We start from the raw sequence: 21,363 nt of genomic DNA, 5'->3' as shown, positions 1-21,363 counted from the left end.
ATGGGAACTGGTGAGGATGTGAGCAACTTTTACGTTGCTGGTAGGATTGTAAATTGGCCGAACCATTATGGAAAACAATATGGAAGTTCCTCAAAAAATTCAAAATACATGGAGCATCTGGATGGTGTAGTCAGTTAAGTGTCCAGTCTTGGTTTTGACTCAGGTCGTGATTTCATGTGTTGTGGGATAGAGCCTTGCATGGGGTTCCGCACTTAGCCGAATTTGCTTGGGATTCTCTGCTCCTTCTGCCTCTCTCCTGCTCATGCACTCTCTCTCTCTGAAATAAATAAATCTTAAAAAATATTCAAAATATATCTACTATATGATTCAGAAATTCCACAACTGGGTATATATCCAAAGAAAATGAGAACAGTATTTCAAAGAGATATATGCGTCTCTACGTTTATTGCAGTATCATTCACAATAGCCAAGATATGGAAACAACCTGAATTGTCCATCAATGGATAAATGGGTAAAAATATGATTTTTTAATCCAATGGATAAATGGATAAAAATATGATATATCATATCTATATTATATATAATATACTTATATATATATAAAATATTAGGAGAAAGGAGGGCTTCCTGCCATTTGTGACAACATGGATGGATCTTGTGAACATTATGCTAAGTGAGATAAGTCTGACAAAGACATGTACTATATGGTATCACTTACATATGGAATATAAAAAAAGCCAAACTTATAAGAATGTAGAGTAAAATGGTGGTTACCAGGGGATGGTGGAGGGGAGATAAGATAGATGTTGTTTAAAGGTACAAACTTGCAGTAAGTGGTGAACAAGCCATAGAGATCTAATGCACAGTATAATGAATATAGACAATACTGTACTATGATCAAATTTCCTAAGAGACTAGAACCTAATTATTCCAACCACTGAACAGATCATTGGATAATTATATACTGTGATGGAGGTGCTAAATAAATATCACTATAATGACAATCATGTTACAACATGTAAGTATATATATATAACATGTCATACACCTTAAATTTACACTGTTATGTCAAATATACTCAATAAAAATAAAATGTCCTGGTGATGCTAAAGAAAAAAAGAAAAAGAAAGAAAGCCTCTAACTTGTAGACCCATTTTCAAACCAGTAAGACTACGGTTGGGTTTGAAACTTTTCAGCATGTAGCTCAGAAGCACGAAGTCTTTTCAGGTCACTTTTGGCTTATGGTTGTTTGCAAAGGTGAGAACCCTGGACGGGCAGTGCCATTGTGTGCCAAGACTCTGGGGTCTTGGGCAAGTTAGTTCCTCAGATCATCAATGTCTTCTAAAGTGGGAATAATTGTTAGCTAATAGAGTTACTGTGTGGGTTAAATGAGACGTTGTACTAAAATGTCTCATGTCTAGGAAGACTTCAGTAAATGTTAGCCACTGTTAATTATTTTATTGGCCCCTACTTCCAGAAAAGGAGATGTCCCTATAATCTTGGCAAGGTGACCATTGACCTAAGTGGAAAGTTCTAGGCAAATTAGCACAGAGAATCTTGTTTTTTATAAATGTATTTATTAATTTTATAATTCAAAACACCCTTACAGCCCCCACATTTCTCCCCCTGCACCTTATTGAGATTGACATATAACATTGTATAAAGTTAATGTATACAGTGCGTTGATTTGACATACTTATATATTGCAAAATGATGACTACCATACTGTTAACTAACACCTCCATCAGCACAAATTTTTCATATATTGAGGAGAATACTGAAATAATATGTTTCAGTTCTTGTTTCTGTTTCCTTCCTCTAAATTATCTCACCAGTTCCCTGTTCTATACACAGATAACAGAGAGGGTATGAGCAGTGGGGGAAAGGGCCTGCATCTTTTCTTTTCTATGAGACTTTGCTTAATAGGCTTATCTTCCTGTCACCAATTTTGAAAAATTTGAAAAAGTCCAAGATCTTGGGGGAAAACTGCTCCATTTTACTTTAGGTTTAGTTTTAAATTATTTTTTATAATGAGAAAAATCCAATGTCAGCACAGTGGCATTGAAATGAGATAGTCTCATATATTGCTGGTGGGAATATGAATTGGAAGGATCTTTTCAGAAAGCAATTTAGCAACAAGTGCCAAAATCCTCAAGAATGTTTTTACCATTCAGACTACCAATTTATTTCCAGGAATTCTTCCTAGGGAAAGGTAATAAAGCACTGAGAAGGATCAATAAACAAATATATTTAAAATAGCTTTGTTTATAACTGGGACATCTAAAAAAATGTTTGAAAATATGGCAATAGTTAAATTATGTTCTATCACCAGATGGACTATTATACAGCTAATAAAAATGTTTCTGAAAAATACTTAAATGTATGAAAACTTCTGATTATAAAATATCAGGCTAAAAAAAATATAAATCATATCCAGATAATAGTTTCTATTGTGTAAAATAATCCACAGAGGAATAAAGAATGGTTAGCAATATAGTTCAAGATTCTCTGTGAATAAAGAATGGGTAGTTTTTAACTTTCTTCTCCAAATTATTATGTATCTTCCAAGTCTTCTTCAATGAGCCTGCATATATCTTGTAATATGAAAAAGCCAATATAAAAAAGAATTAAAAAAGACCTTATCACTCAAAACTTACCTTTTATGTTTATCAGTATTTTAAATCAAACAGTGAAATGTTGGTAAGTCTTTTTTGGAATATGAATGTATTTATTAGGTTGCACACAAGAATGACACACTAGCACTGTCTCTGCTGTGATAAAGAATACATAAATCTGACCCACATTGTGGCAGGAAATAAGAGTCAAGGCTCTTAGGGCTGGTACCAAGTGTCCACTGAAGCCAACTCCATTCACCAGAGAGGATGTTCCCTTGGATTCCAACATCTCTGCCTTAGCTTCAGTCAGGTCTCCATAACCTGCCAGACTTCTTCATTCCAGCATCAGTTGACCCTCTATTTTCTGGCCACTCTGGACTCCTTCAAGACCTAGTTTAACTGCCCCATGTCTTACTCACCCAGGAAGCCTCTGGAATTCTGAGGTGCATTTCTTTCATGTGCTGCTTCTCTGCCACCCTCAGGGTATGGTTGGGAGTTGAGGGAGAAGGGTAATTACATCACCTTACCCAAGCAAATAGCAGGAGTATATTAGCAAATGGCACTTGAACATACACCTTACAACCTCACAGGGTGCATGCTTTCTCCCCAAATGATGCATAATCTCTTGGAGAGCAAACATGTACAGAATGACTTTGTAAACCAAGGCACAAGGGATGAAAGGTGCATGGTGTTTAATTCTGCCTTGCCCTATGCACAATAGGAAATAAGCGCCTGAAACCTGGAACCAGAGCTCTGTCCTGGCTCTCCCCTGCCTTTGAATGGTATCGCCACTCAACTTCTGCCTGTTCTCAGCATTAGGTCATTTTTCAAAAGAGAGGATAAGATGAGAGAGATTGAGAGTAGAATGGGAGATTGGGGTGGGGTGGGGGAGTAACATATAGGTAACAACCTGCAAAACAAAACAAAAGCAATACAAAGATGCAAAAACCAGATTTAATACTAGACTATAACAAGACAAGGCAGCTGGAGACTCTGCATGCTAACACAGACACAACCCTAGGGGGGTGGACTCAGTGATGAGTGGAGCAGAGGCCACCAGGTTAGGCTAAGAACCTTTCAGTGAGTACTGAATGGACTGGGTCTGCTGCTTCAGCTGTGAGCCTACTTTGATGGTGACAGAACAGGCAATGGCAGGCCTGGAAATCCCATAGCCCTAGGGCCTGCTAGGAGCGGGGGTTCACAAACACGCAGGACACACTTTTATCCTTGCACAGCAGCGCAAGGTGCGGGATGATTTCCAGGTGCTCAGTGTCTGCAGCCATTGCGATGAACTCAGAGATGCCTCTGTGGAGGGTTTTGGTGGCCTCATTGGCTCCTTTCTGAAGCTGCTTGTAGTTGCATGACTGCTAAACAAGGTCCAGTAGTTTCTTATTTATTTATTTATTTATTTATAAATAAATAAATAAAGATTTTATTTATTTATTTGACAGAGATCACAAGTAGGCCGAGAGTCAGGCAGAGAGAGAGAGGTGGAAGGAGGCTTCCTGCTGAGCAGAGAGTCCGATGAGGGGCTCCATCCCAGGACTCTGGGATCATGACCTGAGCTGAAGGCAGCAGCTTTAACCCACTGAGCCACTCAGGCGCCCCAGTCCAGTAGTTTCTTGGTGAGAAGGGTGTCTTAGAGGAGGTAGGCCTTTGGGTTTACATCAGCTTCCATCACTGCATCTCCCTGGGTGGTCTCCTGCCCCACACTGCAGGGACACAGAAATGACCCACCCACAGGGAAGCAGGAAGTGGCTAGTGCTAAAGTCTTTTAACCAAAAATAGCAGTCACCTACCCTTTTCTTCATGCTTCCTTCTCCATCCTGGAAAAAAGGAGCCATTTAAAAATTTCTAGGTTCTTTTTATGGTATTTGGTCCATGTATCTACAGGTGTTCCTTGTTTAATCACATTTATACATTGAGCTTATATTACAGTCAATGGAGATTTTAGCATTCTCATCTATCCTGTTGCCCTCTCTTTTTCTTCTCTCTATATATGCATCACAATTTTTAGTTAAATACCTATGCAGTGTTGTTATAATTGTGAAAATACTTTTCCTTGCTTTGTAGTGCAGGGTGTTATAATAAATCATAAATTGTAATGTTACAATGTATTATAGTGTGGAGTGTAAATGTTTCCTTTCTTGTATAACTCCTGGTTTTTCTTAGAATTAACTGTTGTCTTCTTTTTTCATTTGCTTAATTTTCTTTGACTCATGGCTGTTTTCCAACACCCTCCTAACTTTCAGTAAACCACCTCTCAATATAACTTGTCACATGGTAAAATTCTCAGTTCATCTCTTTGCTCTGAGACACCCCACCTGAAACCCTCTGCTTTCAAGATTACCCTGGATTGAGTTCTAGAGTCTCTAGTCCTGTCCTATAGCCTGGCAATTTCTGTGCTATTATCATGGAGATTCATGATCCTATAGTAGATACCGTGTTTCTAGGATTCCATTTCTTTCCATATCTTTTCTTCATTTTGTAAGAATACATCCACTAGAGAAAAGGTTCATGAAAGATAAAAATTTGATACCTTGCCTGTGTGTCAATTGATTTATTCTATCTTCACTTTTGATTGATACATAGAATTCTACGTTGAAAACCATATTCATTCAGTTGCTTTTGAAAAGGTTCATGGCTTCTTTTGCTTAATTCTTTGTAGGCAAACTGCTTTTTTGAAAATTCTTTGGGTCTTCTCTATACTCTTAAATTTTATGATAATGTGCCTTGGCAGGGTCTTATTTTATTCACTGGAAAATACTGAGCAGGTTCATTCAATCTAAAAACTCAGTGTCCTTCACTTCTTAGATGCTTTCTGATATTTTTGAAAAACAATTTCCTCTTCAAAATCTTTTTTTTTTTTTAAGATTTTATTTATTTATCAGAGAGAGAGAGCAAGAGAGGGAACACAAGCAGGGGGAGTGGGAGAGGGAGAAGCAGGCCTCCTGCTGATCAGGGAGCCTGATGTGGGGCTCGATTCCAGGACCCTGGGATCGTGACCTGAGCTGAAGGCAGACACATAATGGCTGAGACACCTAGGTGCCCCTCTTTTTCAAAATATTATCTGCTTTCTCCTCTTGGAACTCTTCCTCATTGTATGTTGGACCTCCAGGAACGATTTTCTAATTTTATTTTCTTTGCACATCCATTTTCCCCTCTTCTTTTTTGTTCTACTTTTGACCATTTTGTTAACTTTTCAATTTTGGCTAATCATATATATAATTTCTAAGAGTTCTTTTCCATATTCTAAAATATGTTACCTTTATCTCATGGATATAGTATTTTTTTTGAAGAACATTAATTATGACCCTTTGTTAATGATATTTCTTTTGTTCCTAGCATTGCCTCTGTTTCCTTCAAATTTCACTTTGTTGCTTTGTTTTTGGCCCATGTTTTCATGGTAAAATGTTGCTATCCACTTATATTTAAGAGTGAGTTTCTAAAAAGTTTATTGAAAATTCTGTGTATGTGGTGATAGCATATTGGAATTTGGGTGGGAAAAATGTCAGGAAGGGTTCCTCTCTTTAGTGATTTTCAAGTAATCCTCCCTTCCCATTTTCAGTTTGGCATCTCACTTTCTACCTCTTCTGTTCTAATTGATTCAAGTCTAGAGTTCTCTTGTTTAATTTTTCCAGAGAATATACTTCCAGTACCCTGCGGGTAGGGAACTAATTACTTGATTCTGCTGTGAAATGATACGAACTTGGAGAGTCTAATTGCTTCTTATATGGACTAAACAATCCCTGTTTTCAGTTTCTTTCCACCCTGTTTTTCTGGCGTACATGTTGCTTAATTGAGTCTTTCTGAGGTTGTGTGGTTGAATTGGCTTCCTTCTCACTAGTTGCCCTCTGCAAATAATTACGTTTACCTTTCTGTTCCTCTCAGTAATTTATTTTACTTAACCATCTGCTTTCCCACTCTTTATATGTTCTACCTCAGTCAATGAACATGAGATTTATTTGCTTATTTATTTTTTTCTCCTTGGTATTTGGAAGTGATTTTCAAGCAGGGAGAGAGGGGAAAACACCTTAATGTCACTTTTTAAGGTAAGAAAATGGTGTCAAAATGGAAATAATCATGTCTTGGGCAGCCAAAGGTAGACTCTTTTTCTCATGTCTCCTGCATTTTATTGGGGGCAGTAAAGGACCAGCTAGTTCAGGGCAGAAAGGAAGAACAGAGGTAAGCTCTGTATTCCTAAACATAGTGACAATATGCATCCTGCGCTCGGAAAAAAAAAAACAAACTGTCATTTTCCCCTCTCATTTTCTAAATTCCCAAATTCAGGGGAAACTTGTATCCCAGGTTTACATGCACTCTGCAAGGTGTAAGTGATTCTGTTTCAGGTGATTCCTGTAAATAAAGAGAATAGGACAAGTAAAGTGATTTTTGTACATGAACTACCTTTCTAGATGCCCAAGGGAGCTTGCTTTAAGAGTAGTAAATCCTTGTACAGTGTGTAGGTGGAATTTTTAGAAAGGTTTTTCTTAAAATATGCCACATTCATGCAGGCACAGAAGAAACACCCAGTAGACAGTCTCTTCTATAACAAAATTCCAAGCTGGGATTTCCTGTTGGCTCTAAAGCAAAAAGTGTTCATTAATACAATGTGGATTTGTGCCACCCGAGAGAAGCACTCCCTCAGTCAGATACTTTCCTGTGACTGCCCTGTGTGGTTGCTTCAGTCCAGGGTGTCACACCCATAAGAATTTTTCGTATGAATATTAAATAGCAGTCTCATATCTGTGTTGGGAGTAGAGACTCTTTATTCTGAATAATCTTGAAACCATTTATAATATGGGAGTGGCAGAACATATTACAGTTACTAAGTACTTTCACATTTGTCTGGAACTCAAAATATACAGTTACTAATAGAGTTAGAATCTGGAACTCAAAACAGACCTACTGCCTTAATTTACTTCTTATGTCTGTACATGTGATTCTTAGCTTATGTCTCATACTTGCTTCTTTCTATCTTAAAAGGCCATCTAGGTATTTTGAAAACTCTGAGTTAATAGAAAGAGTTAGGGAATCTTAAATATCTCTAAATAAATTATTTTCATTTATGTCTATAAACAAAATCTCACATTTCAACAGCAAAAATGTAAAGAGGAAGGAGGCAGAACAAAATAGGGAAAGGGAGAGAGAAATCCCTTTCTTGAGGAAAGGAGTTGTTTCGTGCATGAGGGCGGAGAATAAAGAAGGAGTGGGTATTTGGCTGATTCACATCCTGGGGCAAGCACTCCCTTCTTGTGCTTTAGTGCCTTACATTCAATTATTAAATTCATGCAGGAGTCCTGCAAAGCACTGCAAAGGTATTGATATACCCAAATTGTAGATGAGAAAACTGAGGCTAGCTATTTTAAGTAAACTGCCTATAGTAATTCAAATAGTAAATAAACCTTTTATGTAAATAGTAAGAACAAACAAGCAATAATAGCAACAACCACAATAAAACTAGTCAAGTTTCTCTAAGACTGTTATCAAGGCTTGGGGGAGCAACATGGGTAAATTAAGCCATATCACTCAATGAATAACTGCTTAGTGCATAGGGAGTGCATACACTCCCAAGTATGTAGGAAAATGGAGATGTTGATGTCATTGAAGTCAACAGTGAATGTTTTCTTTTTTTTTTTATTTTTTTATTTTTTAAAGATTTTGTTTATTTATTTGACAGAGAGAGATCACAAGTAGACAGAGAGGCAGGCAGAGAGAGAGAGAGAGGGAAGCAGGCTCCCTGCCGAGCAGAGAGCCCGATGCGGGACTCGATCCCAGGACCCTGAGATCATGACCTGAGCCAAAGGCAGCAGCTTAACCCACTGAGCCACCCAGGCGCCCAACAGTGAATGTTTTCTTGACTAAATGTCCACTGAATCACAACTTTTTTTTTTCTTAAATTCAAACCCATGTGGAGTTTTTTTCTTTTTTCTTTTTTAAAAAATATGTTTACAGTCTTATAACAATAGGGTCTTGCTGTTATGGAACAACTTGAAACCTGACCAGACCTAATTATCTGTGAATTCCTATTGCAGAAAGGTGAGAAAAAAATTACTGGGCCATAGTCAGGATACTTGGATTTAACCCTGACTCTTACCTTTGATAACTATATGATTATTATAAAATTGTTTGACCTCCTTGAGTCTCAGCTTTCTTATTGGTAAAATGGAGACATTAATATATGAGATCTGTTCCAACTCCCGAACTATTAGAGGACATCCTTCCTGCTGGAGAACTTTCTATCAGGAGGAGTCTGTGGATGGTAAATTCTACTTGACATTTACTAAGCCCTTTCAGTCAGGTAGGGCTTTGTTATTTTTGTTAATTTTTGGAAATTTTATCTACACATTCATGTATTTAGTCCCCTACATTCTCTTTATTTTCTTTTCCTAAATTTCTTTTAGTCAGATGATGAAATTTTTGGATCTTTTAGCCTTGTCTCTTCATTTAGTTTTCATACTCTTACATCTTTATTCATTTCTGTTGCATTCTGGTAAGATCCCTGCACTTAAGCTTCCAGCTCATTAATCATTCTTTGCCAAGTACATTTTTCTCTGTAGACCATCTTTTGAATTTCTTCCACAATCTCATTTTTAATGCCTGTGACCTCTAATTGATTATTTCACAAGAATACACAAATATATACATATAGACATACACAAGCACTATATTTTTTCACCTATTTTTGAGGAAATTAATTGAAGTTAATCTACTGTCTTGCTCTACTAAGTGCTATTAACTATGCTTTCTTAGGTAATATTTCCTCTATTTATTGAGGTTACTTCCTCTCATGGTGTTGGGTTTCATCAAATGTTTGGTAATTCTTGTTTGAGAACACATTTTTTATTGAAATAACATGTTAGTAAAGTATCTTCTAATAACCATGCTGGAAAAAAAAGTAAGATCACATTAGAAACTGTGGGCGATAGTCTCTCATGGTTCATCTCCCTCTCTGATTTCTCCTTCTTCAGTTTTCCCTTCCTTCTGCTATGGTCCTCATGTTATAGCTTATGTTCCACACATGAGTGAAACCATATGACAATTGACTTTCTCTGCTTGACTTACTTCACTTAGCATAATCCCTTCCAGTTCTATCCATGTCAATGCAAATAGTGGGTATTCATCCTTTCCTATGGCTGAATAATATTCCATAGTATGTATGTGCCACATCTTAGACTATAAACCCCAGGAAACAAACTGAGGGTTTCAGAGGGGAGGGAGATGATAGGAGGGGAGTAACAGGGTAATGGATATTAAGGAAGGCATGTGTTGTGATGAGCACTGGGTGCTATATGCAACTAATGAATCATTGAACACTACATCAAAGACTGATGATGTACTATACAGTGGCTAACTGAACATAAAAAAAAAAAAAAGAAACTGTGGGTGATTTCCAGAAAGATGCAGGGCCCACAAGATTATTTTGAAAATGAAACCGTAATTCCCAAAATACGCACAGAAGAAAAGGTTGCAAAGGCCGGAGTGGCAGGGACTATGAGGGCTCCTCCTGCAGTGGGAACAAGAAGGATTGCAAGAAAAGTAGGAAGGTGACTTTCCCTCTAGGGGTTCTCATGCTTCCTGGAATCTTAGGATGACATTTTAATGATGACATCAGCCTTCTGTGATAACTTGCTCTTGGACCTTAGTTCTTGATAATATTTATTGGTTCTTCTCTTCAGAGCTTCTGTCCCACATCTCTCTTGCTCTTCTTGTTGCTGAGCCCACACCCCTCATCTCACACCTTCAATGACATGGATTTCAATATGTGATCATTTTTAGGGCAGCTGCTGTATAATCAGAGTAAATATGCAGAAGTGTGTGACAGGGAGGAGAGAAAATGGAGCTGAAACCACAGACCCAGTTCTTAGTCTCAGGACTGAATTGAATTTTTGTTAGGTTTTGAGTTTCTGGTTTTGTTTTTTTTTTTTTTTTTTTTTTTGGCATTGAATGTAATTAATGTTCCCAGAAGATAAGGGTTTACATAAATTTTATGTTCAGAAATTTTAAAGAAAATGTAATTTTATGTTGTCAAAATCCCCTACTTTATTCTAGCCATGTGAAACCTAAAATATATGTTTTGCTCAAATGAAATATTAATGTCTTTAATATAACATATATAATTAGATAAATGTAAGTGTGAAATTAGGAAAAAATGAGCTGTGCATTAAAATTAATTATAGTTTCTTTAAAACTATGTCAGTTAAACTGTCATATTATCATTGAAGATTAATCACATGAGTTAAAAATTGCTAGAGAAAATTTAGGCATTACAAGCAAAGTTATGAAGATAATCAAATAATATTCTTTAATGGAAAAAGTCACTCCAACTCCAGATTCTGAATTTACAAACCAAACAGATTCAGGTCAAGTCCTCTGAAGGGAACAATGAAGGAATGAGCTTGGGGAGAATCTGGTGGAGGGGAGAATGCACAAAGCCAAAGCCTCTTACAAGAGAATCTTCCCCTGACTCAATGAAGTTTATTTATGCTCCTCTTTCCAGCCTCATACCCATAAAGGAAAGGAACTTCCCTGGAATGTTATACCAGGAAACTGGTTGTGTTCTGAAGAGCACTGGACACAGATTTAGGAATTGGGATTCTAGTCCTTATTCTTTCACATGGTTGCAAGGGGAACCTGAAGGCATCCTTATGTCTTAGGACTTACCTCACCTTTCATATAGAATGAGAAGACAGAGTCCCATGACTTTTCTTCTGGGCTTGAGGTTCTAGAATTGAATTACCAAACAGAAGCATACCTAGACATTTTTAGAGAATTTAGATATCTAATTTTCCCTTTTAGTTTAAGTAGAATTACAAATAAAAGAAGTCTGTCAGTATCCCAGATTTCAGAGAAACAAAAATTATTTCAATTCTCCTTCCACGGCTCTGGCAATGTGCTGTTGGATTTCAAATCCCAGATCATTTCTGGCAACCCCTAGAAGAAAGAATTAAAAACTGTCCCCTAATCAAACACTGAGGGAGTAGTTAAAATTTAAGCCTTTGAATTTATAAGAAACCCCATCCAAAGTTGATTATAGATAGTGAAGGTGATGGTTTGGGTGAAAATGATGATGATTCTTTCTTTCCAGTGTTTTTAGTCCTCTCTCATGTCTCCACACTGATCATTCTTCTCTGTCTTCTCTAAGATCTACCTTTACATCTCACCTCACCTTTATTTAAATCTATCTCCCTTTCTGGCGGATCCCAGATTTCCAACAAACATGTATTGTCAGGATCAAAGGCAAAGACATTTCCATATTAACCAGCCCCCACTCAGTGAACTTCATAGTGTATCCAAGTTGTTTGGTTGGAGTGGAGTTCTATAATGAGCATACTGCTGGAGATCTCACTCTTCTGCAAAAGCTCAAGGAGACGGTGAGCTGACAGCTGTATAACTCTTATTGAAATGGCACGTTTTAAAGGGTGCTTTGAAGCTAATAGAAGGAATGAAGAAATAGTTCACACATGCTGTCTTTCCACATTTCACCTCAAAACATTAGATATTATTATTTTGTTGGGTTAGCAAGGAGAGAAAGACAGGGAGAGAGAGAAAGAGAGAGAGGGAGAGGGAGAGAAATCTAATGGAAGGGATTTAAATATTGTCTGAGTTAGAGATGAGGGGGATTAGAGAGTCCTGATACTCTCTGCCATGAAGACTGTGGCTCTAATTTAGCTTCCAAGCTTTCTATTCTCTTTTTCTCTTCACATGGGAAATGCAATAAGCACACAGAGGCCCTCTCCTTTTTTTTTTTTTTTTTCAGTAGGTTTGACTGCAAATTGCTAACAAACATATGAAAAGAGATTCAACTTCAATTTACTATTTCACTAACCAGGTTGGCACAGATTTTCAAAAATATTTCCCAGTGTGCATAAGGTACAAGAAAGCAGGCATTTTTCATAAAGTGCTAGTGGAATTCCAAATTGTTATGACCTTTCTGAAGGGTAATTTTGATGTTTATGTCAAAAGCTATTAAAAATACTGATACCTTTTGACTCAGCAATTGTACTTAAGTAAAAGTGTAAATGTGCACAAAGATTTAACTTTAAGGATGCTTATCACCCTATTGTTTATAAGATTTAAGCTCTTGAAAGCAAATTTAATGTTCCCCAGAAGGGGAATAATTAAATAAATATTTCCCATTCATATGAGGAAATGCTTTTTTTGCCATTAAAATTATGTGATGATGAAGAAAGGTTCTTGTTGGCAGTGAAAATATTCATAATACATGTTTAAGTTTTAAACTCAGTGTATTATGCCATTTTGTAAAAAATTAAAAAGGTATGTATTAAAAACATTGGAAGAGTAATACATCAAAATATTAATAGAGGTTATATCTGATGATAAGCTTATAAAAGGTATTTACTGGTTATTATATCCTTATTTTTTAAATTTCTAAAATAAAATGAATTCATTTGGCCATAAAAATAAATTGCTTTATAAAGGAAAGATTGATCTGGGCAGGAATATAGCATAAATCAGAGAGGACAGAGGCAAGGGAATACAGTCAAGACAGTGTTACAAAATCATAACATGCTGGAAATAGGAAGGAGGGGCTGATGTGAGAGACAGTTTTTAAAGGTAGAGTCAATGATACTTGATGGCAACAGGAAGTGGCAATGAGTAATGGTGACTATATGATATGGGTGTGTATTTATATGCATGTACTGTTGTGAGAAACAGTACTTTGGTGTATAGATTTAGGTTGGTAGAGAACATCTAAGGAGATGTTCTACAGATAGTGGAAGATATTGGAGTAGTGCCAGGTGCATTGGGAAGGCAGGAGGAGGATTTATTTTAACCATAGAGCTGAAACAGTAGGAGTTAATTACCAAAAGAAAAGACTGTAGTCACTAAAGACAGGTATACAGGAAGATTAGTGAGTATGAGTATGAAGAGGAAGAAGGGCAGCAAAGGAAATAAAGAACCATCTAAAGAAATGGAGAACAAACTAAATAATGCAACATAGTGGGAAGTTAGAAGAGGGGGTGTGAAAAAAATGAGGTAGAAAACAATATTCTACTTCAGAAAGATCAAAGAAAAGAAAAGGCCTTTTCTTTGAGGAAAGGCCACTGAATTTGAGGAAGGACTCTTATTAGAGTCATTAGAAGAGAAATATTCCATTTCTGGAGGTTAGTGGGAATAGAAATCAAATTGTAGAGAATCATTCATCCCGAAACCTGTGCCAGTGAAAGGAGGGAGGTCTTTAGAAGTGAGCAAAGCCAGATAAAGCAGAGTTCAACATGGAGGAGACATGCTTGTCTTTGAAGGAAAGGAGTCTGCAAAGAGGGACTGGAAATAATGAGTGAAGGTAATTTGGGAAGAAGTTTCCTGAGAGGGAGGGAATATTTGGGCTGTGGAGCACAGATTTCACAGTTCAAATGATAGTAAAGAGACGTTCTCTTTCTCTTAGAGATCAAGGAAAAGAAAAGAATGAATGTAGACAACCATGAATGTTGAAGGATGAAAGAATGGGTAAATTGGTGGATATTTTGGATATCCTCAAAGGTGGATTTGGGGTCCTTTATGCTCCTATAGTAGAGTCCTGAAATGTGGACTCAGGAAAGCAAAGGGGCTTAGAATTTTAATTTTAAGAAATAGGGGGAAACAGATTAATAAAATTTTTACCAAGCATCATGTATTAGAGGAAAGTGGCTAGTGTTATTTGACTTCATTTTACTCTTATGAGGATCTAAGGGGACTTTGTAGCCAACAGCATCATGTAGGGCAGGAGGAGAGAACCATGGTTTCACATGGGAAGTGAATCTGTGAATCTGAAGTGGCTGGCAGCCATGTTAAAATAATTGACCCAAGAATGAGGGCTAAGTGTTGCTAGAAATTGGCTTATAAAGTTGGTGAAGCTAGATGAGCTGATGTTAAGTCAACTGAGTGGAGGTCTGAGAAGGCCATAGAAGGAAGGAGATGGAGAGAGGTTTGATGGAGTGGGGAAATAAGAAAGGTGAGAAGGCTGTGGTCAAAAATGGTGCTAATTTAGTAACTGAGGGATGGAGTGGTGGGAAGAAAGGTGCCCATTTTGATGGGGTGCACAGGTGCAAAGATGCAGAAGGGCTGATTTGAGCAGAAGGTGGATATGAAAGTATGATATTAGGGATTTGGGAAGGGTCTTGGAGTTGAATGTAAAAATGGACATGAGGGCTGGTGTCAGGGTTCTGCCTCAGAGAATATTAGCCCTCATGAGGGCAAAACCCTCTCTAGAGGTCCACAGGACTAGAAGTAGTGTAGCTGAATGGTAATGAACAAGGGCTTTCCCACCTCCATAATTTCCCAGTCATATGGCCTGGTGAATGTTACAAAACCCTTCTAAAAGCCAGTTCCCTCATCTGCAAAACACTGCTACTGATCTCCTGTTAATGTTGTGAGGATTGAATGAAATAATATAAGTATCTAGAAGAAATGTCACCCATTATGATGGTGAAGTTTACAGTGGTGGTGAAACTCTTTTGATGAGTTCAAGACTTTGACATCATTGAAGACTCTCGGTAGAGGGTCCAAGTCATTTAGGAGTTCCTATCATATGGGGCTGATTATATAATTTCTCAGTCATTTATGAAAAATGTGGCCTTAGCACAGGAATAGGTGGTTATTGTTATAAATGAGGTAGAGAAAGAGTTTTCCATTGTTCTCAGATAATCTTGGCTTGAACACAATAAAACTTAACCTGGCTTAAGATTTCTAATTCCTACCTTCATTATGTCTTCAAAATGTGGCTTTTATGACTTGCTCTATGAGTTTACCTCCAAACTATTATCTTTGTTCTGACCTTAATACACGAGAAATTTTTAATGTACCCATCTTTTCTTTTCTTTTTAGTTTTTTAAGAAATAAATACTGCAATAATTAATGATACTAATAGTGGTCCTGAGTGTTCTAGAAGTTGTTACATTCACACTACTCTCTACTTTAGAAAAGCAAGGAGGTATATATGATATTATAGACCTTTTTATTTCATTAAAATAGTTGAAATAAATGATTTGATACTAAAATTATTAGGACTCAATAATTTTGAAAATTTCTTAGTAATTATATAGTGAAAAGTCATCCTTATATGCTAGGCTTTTATTTCTAGCATTCTTTTTAAATTTGTTGGTTTCCATAAGATCATCCATATTTTGTGAAAATTACCTGGAGTAGTAACCCAAGTTAGAAATACAAATTCTATGCCATTCACATGTAAATATATATTTAAGCACCTTATTTTCAATGATCATTTCTTCCTGGAAGTAATAGATAATGAAGATTATACCTCAAAAGACATGAGTATTTTCGGGAGTTAAGTATAAAGATGATAAATAAAGTTGTTTTAAAATTTTCTCACTCACAGACATGATTTTGGTTCCTATATCCATATAATTTATCATCAGACATGGAGTATGTATGCAAGTATTGAGGAAGCTTCATCATAGATGAAATTTGGCGTTAGGTGTGAGGCTCTAAGAGAAAAGAAAGTACTCAAATCATCTAAGTGTTGGCCCGGCTGGATAGGAAATAAAGATAAGAAAGACGAAAAAGCCATTTAACATTAAAATCAGGCTGATCTATTAGATGTGGGGAAACAATAGACTGGACTCTCTCCCCTTTTCTTTCTCACTCCTCTAACATATTAGATAAATTATTTGTATAACTAAATAGCTAAGATCCACTGATTTCCACAGTAATGAATAAAAATGTAAACATTAATGTTTTATGACTTTATGTTGACTCTGATCCACAGAATTCCCTATCAGTTTCCTTAAATAATGCCTTCTGACTGGAGACATCATGACAGAAAAGTATCCGAGGGATCTCATTTCCCAGTGTGAGATTGGACAATTTAAAACATATAAAATGTAAATATAATTTGTAAATTTAGTATCTGGCTCTCTACTTCCAGGAGCATTATTAATAAATGAGGACCTACATGTGTCCAGGACTCTAAAAGTCCATGATTCAAACACAAAGGAAAGTTATTAGAACAAAGCATAGTTGAAAAAATGACAACTTATTTATTTTATAAATCTAAAGTACTTTTAGATTCAAATAAAAGGAAAGTGTAAGAGGTGTATTAAAACAAGAGAATCATAAATATATGGTAATACAACCATTTAAAAATCTTTTTTGATTAAAGACAATGAAACTTTGCTATCTCCCTCCCAATGTGCACGGAAGTACTGAAACTGAAGGAAAAGTTATCAAAGAAATGGAAACATAACTTATTCCCTGATGTTTCTATTCTGTCAGCCCATTTGGGGTGTGTGTTGATTCTCTCTGGAACCTATACAAATGGAAATATATGTATGTACCAATGTGCTTTTGGGTGATTTGAAGTCTTTCATTTTTTGAATTCCCATTACCGCACCACCCAAACATCTGTACTTACCTCTATCATGTCTGATGCCTGTATTTGGCTAACCCCTAACCGCTAGCCATTTTCAACTGAAGTGCATCTGCTTGGTACTAAGCAGCTAGCTGAGAAGATTCTTCCCTCCCAATCAACACAACCATAGCATGAAATGAAGACACGGAATGAGGTAGAAGGAGGGAGGAAGAGAAGGGGTGTGGGCACTATTTCTATTAAAAAAATCCTCTGACTTCTTATGTGTTCTGGAAGGACTATTAATATTTCTTCCTAACTCTTCCTGCACTGCTAGGCTTCCCTTTCTCTCCCACCCTCACACCTCCCCATGCCGCCAAAGTCTTGAATCAGCAGATTCTGAGCTCGGAGCAGTAAAGAGCTATTGAGGGACAGACTCTGATAGCATTACGGCCAAACATGGAACCATTTTCTGTGGCGAATCGCTGAGTTCTACCTGGTTATCTCTTGCCTTGCACATCACTTCCAAATGACATGCTCTCAGTCTAGGCAAAAATGAGAGTTTTTTAAAGAACTGGGATTTCAATAATATGTGACGAAAGGATGAGATTACTTTCTGAGGTAGGGGAAGGCAGGGAGGAAGGAGGGAGGGAGAGGAAGTGGGAGAGGGAGAGAGGTGGGGAGGAGGGAGAAAGAGGTAGAATTGTGTATCCCTTAGAGCACTTGATTACATGATTTCTCTAGTTCTTGAAACCGGTCTTATTCTAACTTTGTTAGGTCAAAAAGAGAAAGTCATTTTAATTTCCTTTGTCTTCTTTCTTTCTCCTGCTTCTCTTACTTGTAGCAGCTGAATGTTGTAGATCTTCCTAATATTCTTGAGTTATTTATAGGATTTACTGTAATTTGACTGCTACACACTATGTAAGGTAAAGACTGTTGTTATTATTATGCATTTTCCAAAATATAGAGAGTGAAATAGGCAATGGAGAGGGAAATAGATCCATTTGCATTGGGCAGTTGGGAAATTTGGAAACCAGCCGTTTTTAAGTAGAATTAGTAGGCAGCTCTGCTGTCTGCCTACAAAAAGAGAAGGCATTCCTACAGTTCCCATTTCCCGCCCCTGTCTTGAATGCCTGTGCCTCATTCCCAGGGCTCCTAGAAGAATAAGGGAGATACATTTGAATGCTTCTTATCTGTGATTAATCAGCGTTGTTATGATGTGAATTCATCACAGGAAACATGAAGAGATGATAAATAAAAGAAACACACTTTTGTGCACCCTTGTGAGGTTAAAAAGGCAGTCTTGAAATAGAAAATGTGTGTAGTTGCTTCCACATATTTCCTGCAAAAAACATATTTTCATTTTAATTTGACAGTGACATTTCTTTCTCTCAGGAGCATAGTCTTATGGACTGAGATGGAACCTGTAGGGTCTAAACTGAGATGCTCCCAAACATGATTCACAGATGCAATAAGGAAAATTGGAACAAGGAGCAAAAAGGGTTCCTGAGGCTTCTCCTAGAACCTTTGATGGACTTATATCCTGGGAGATAGGTACAACAGTAGTAAAAGGATCCAATATAGGGATGAATTAGAAATAGGAGCAGAACCCTATCAAAAAGTATCAGAGAACAAAGCTCAAAATGGATCTTAATCTTTAGTCCCTAACAGAATTTGAGCAACATGCATCACTTAGGGTTGCTAGTGCAATGTCCATATATGACAAAGAGAAGGAAAAATCTATTTTTCAATATATATATGTATATATATTATAATACTATACAATATAATACAATAATAAATACTACACTCAAACTGTAATAATTTATAAAAGTTATGCTTTGCCAAATCCTTACCTCCACCCTCAGTATAATATCCTTTTCTTAGAAAAAACTACCATTAAGATTTCTATGTATATCCTTTCAAATAATTTTGTAGAAATTTACTATACATAGTCATTTAGAATATTTTTTTTCTTAGCTTTTTCATATATGTGGACCATACTTACCATGTTATTACATAGCTTGCTTTTTTCGCTGACCTGTCTTGAAGAGCTTTTCATGTCAGAAAAGAAAGAGATACACGGTATGCTTTTCAAAAGTTGCAAGGTATTTCTTAATATGAATGTACATAATTTCTTTAAGACTTCCCTTAAAGATGCCCATTTAGGTCATACCAACTTCTGCTCATAAAAACAAATGTTACAATAGCCTTTTCATAAATATTTGTGCTAACATATTATTTGTCACCTTTTTATTTTGAAATAATTTCAAACATATGGAAAAAGTATGAGAATAGTATAAAGAGCTCCTACAGGTCCATCAAACCTCAACACTTTGCTGAAGTCTCTCTTTCCATATATATCATGCACACATACTGTTGTTATGCTATTATTTTTCTGAACTATCTGAAAATAAGTTTCAATCATCACACCCTTTCCTTCCTAAATTCTCTAGTGTGCCTTTTCTAAGGACATGTATGTTTTCTCAGATAGCTGTACAATTGCCAAGTTAAGAAAATTTGACATTGACGCAGTACTATCTAAATCATACTACTATGAATAAATTTATAGTTTTTACTAGTTCTAATAAGGTCCTTTATACCAATTTTGTTTTCTGGTGTGGGATTCCATTCAGGATCATGTATTACAATTAGTGGTCATCTTTCTTTTCTTCTCTTTTTTGTTTTTACTTTTTTCAGCTTTATTGAGGTATAATTGACATATAGTAAACTGCATATACTTAAGGAGTACAATTTGATGAATTTTGACATATGTGCATACACCTAGGAAACCATCATCACACTTAAGATAACAAACATGTTCATCACTCTCCACAGTTTCTTTGTATTGTTTTGTAATCTCTTCTCATTCCCTTCCCTTCCTCCAACTCCAAGCACAGGCAAAACATGCTCTGCTTCCTATTACTGTAGATTAGTTTGCATTTTCTAGAATTTTACATAAGTATAAAAATAAAAATATGCTACCTACTTTTTTTTTTTTTTGCAGTGGAGGGCAGTCTGGCTTTTTCATACCATTTTGAGATTATCCTTGTTGTTACATATATCAATGATTAAATCCTTTCTAATGCTGAGTAGTATTGCATTGTATGGATATACCACAATTTGTCCATTCACTTTTTAAAAAATTATTTTATTTTTTAAATTTCTTTTCAGTGTACCAGAATTCATTGTTTATGTACCACACCCAGTGCTCCATGCAATATGTGCCCTCCATAATACCCACCATGAGGCTCACCCAACTTCCCACCCCCTGCCCCTTCAAAACCCTCAGATTATTTTTCAGAGTCCATAGTCTCTCATGGTTCATCTGTCCATTCACCTTTTTTTTTTTAATTTTTAATTTTTAATTTTCTTTTTTTTTTTTTTTAAAGATTTTTTATTTATTTATTTGACAGATAGAGATCACAAGTAGGCAGAGAGGCAGGCAGAGAGAGAGAGGAGGAGGCAGGCTCTCTGCTGAGCAGAGAGCCCGATGTGGGGCTCGATCCCAGGACACTGGGACCATGACCTGAGCCGAAGGCAGAGGCTTTAACCCACTGAGTCACCCAGGCGCCCCAATTTTTAATTTTCTTTAAACATATATTTTTAATCCCCAGGGGTACAGGTCTGTGAATCGCCAGGTTTACACACTTCACAGCACTCACCATAGCACATACCCTCCCCAATGTCCATAACCCCACCCCCCCTACCAACCCCCCTACCCCCAGCAACCCTCAGTTTGTTTTGTGAGATTAAGAGTCACTTATGGTTTGTCTCCCTCCCAATCCCATCTTGTTTCATTAAATCTTCTCCTACTCCTTTAACCCCCCATGTTGCATCTCCACTCCCTCATATTAGGGAGATCATATGGAAGTTGTCTTTCTCCGATTGACTTATTTCGCTAAGCATGATACCCTTTAGTTCCATCCACGTTGTCGCAAATGGCAAGATTTCATTTCTTTTGATGGCTTCTTAGTATTCCACTGTGTATATATACCACATCTTCTTTATCCATTCATCTGTTGATGGACATCTAGGTTCTTTCCATAGTTTGGCTATTGTAGACATTGCTGCTATAAACATTCGGGTGCACGTGCCCCTTCGGATCCCTACGTTTGTATCTTTAGGGTAAATACCCAGTAGTGCTATTGCTGGGTCATAGGGTAGCTCTATTTTCAGCATTTTGAGGAACCTCCATGCTGTTTTCCAGAGTGGTTGCACCAGCTTGCACTCCCACCAACAGTGTAGGAGGGTTCCCCTTTCTCCGCATCCTCACCAGCATCTGTCATTTCCTGACTTGTTAATTTTAGCCGTTCTGACTGGTGTGAGGTGATATCTCATTGTGGTTTTGATTTGTATTTCCCTGATGCCGAGTGATGTGGAGCACTTTTTCATGTGTCTGTTGGCCATCTGGATGTCTTCTTTGCAGAAATGTCTGTTCATGTCTTCTGCCCATTTCTTGATTGGATTATTTGTTCT

The 21,363-nt window shown here is 36.9% G+C and overlaps 1 pseudogene; it reads right to left on the bottom strand.

Annotated features, from left to right (window-relative positions):
- Positions 1 to 3,642: 3,642 nt before the first annotated feature.
- The window catches only part of LOC111154969, a 54,497-nt pseudogene continuing 36,776 nt past the window's right edge, over positions 3,643 to 21,363 (bottom strand).

The sequence above is a fragment of the Enhydra lutris genome, unplaced genomic scaffold (genome assembly GCF_002288905.1).
Source record: "Enhydra lutris kenyoni isolate GAN:26980312 unplaced genomic scaffold, ASM228890v2 scaffoldscaffold39, whole genome shotgun sequence".
NCBI lineage: Eukaryota > Metazoa > Chordata > Mammalia > Carnivora > Mustelidae > Enhydra > Enhydra lutris.
The sequence above is the reverse complement of the archived record's forward strand: the minus strand, read 5'-3'. Positions and strand labels throughout refer to the sequence as shown.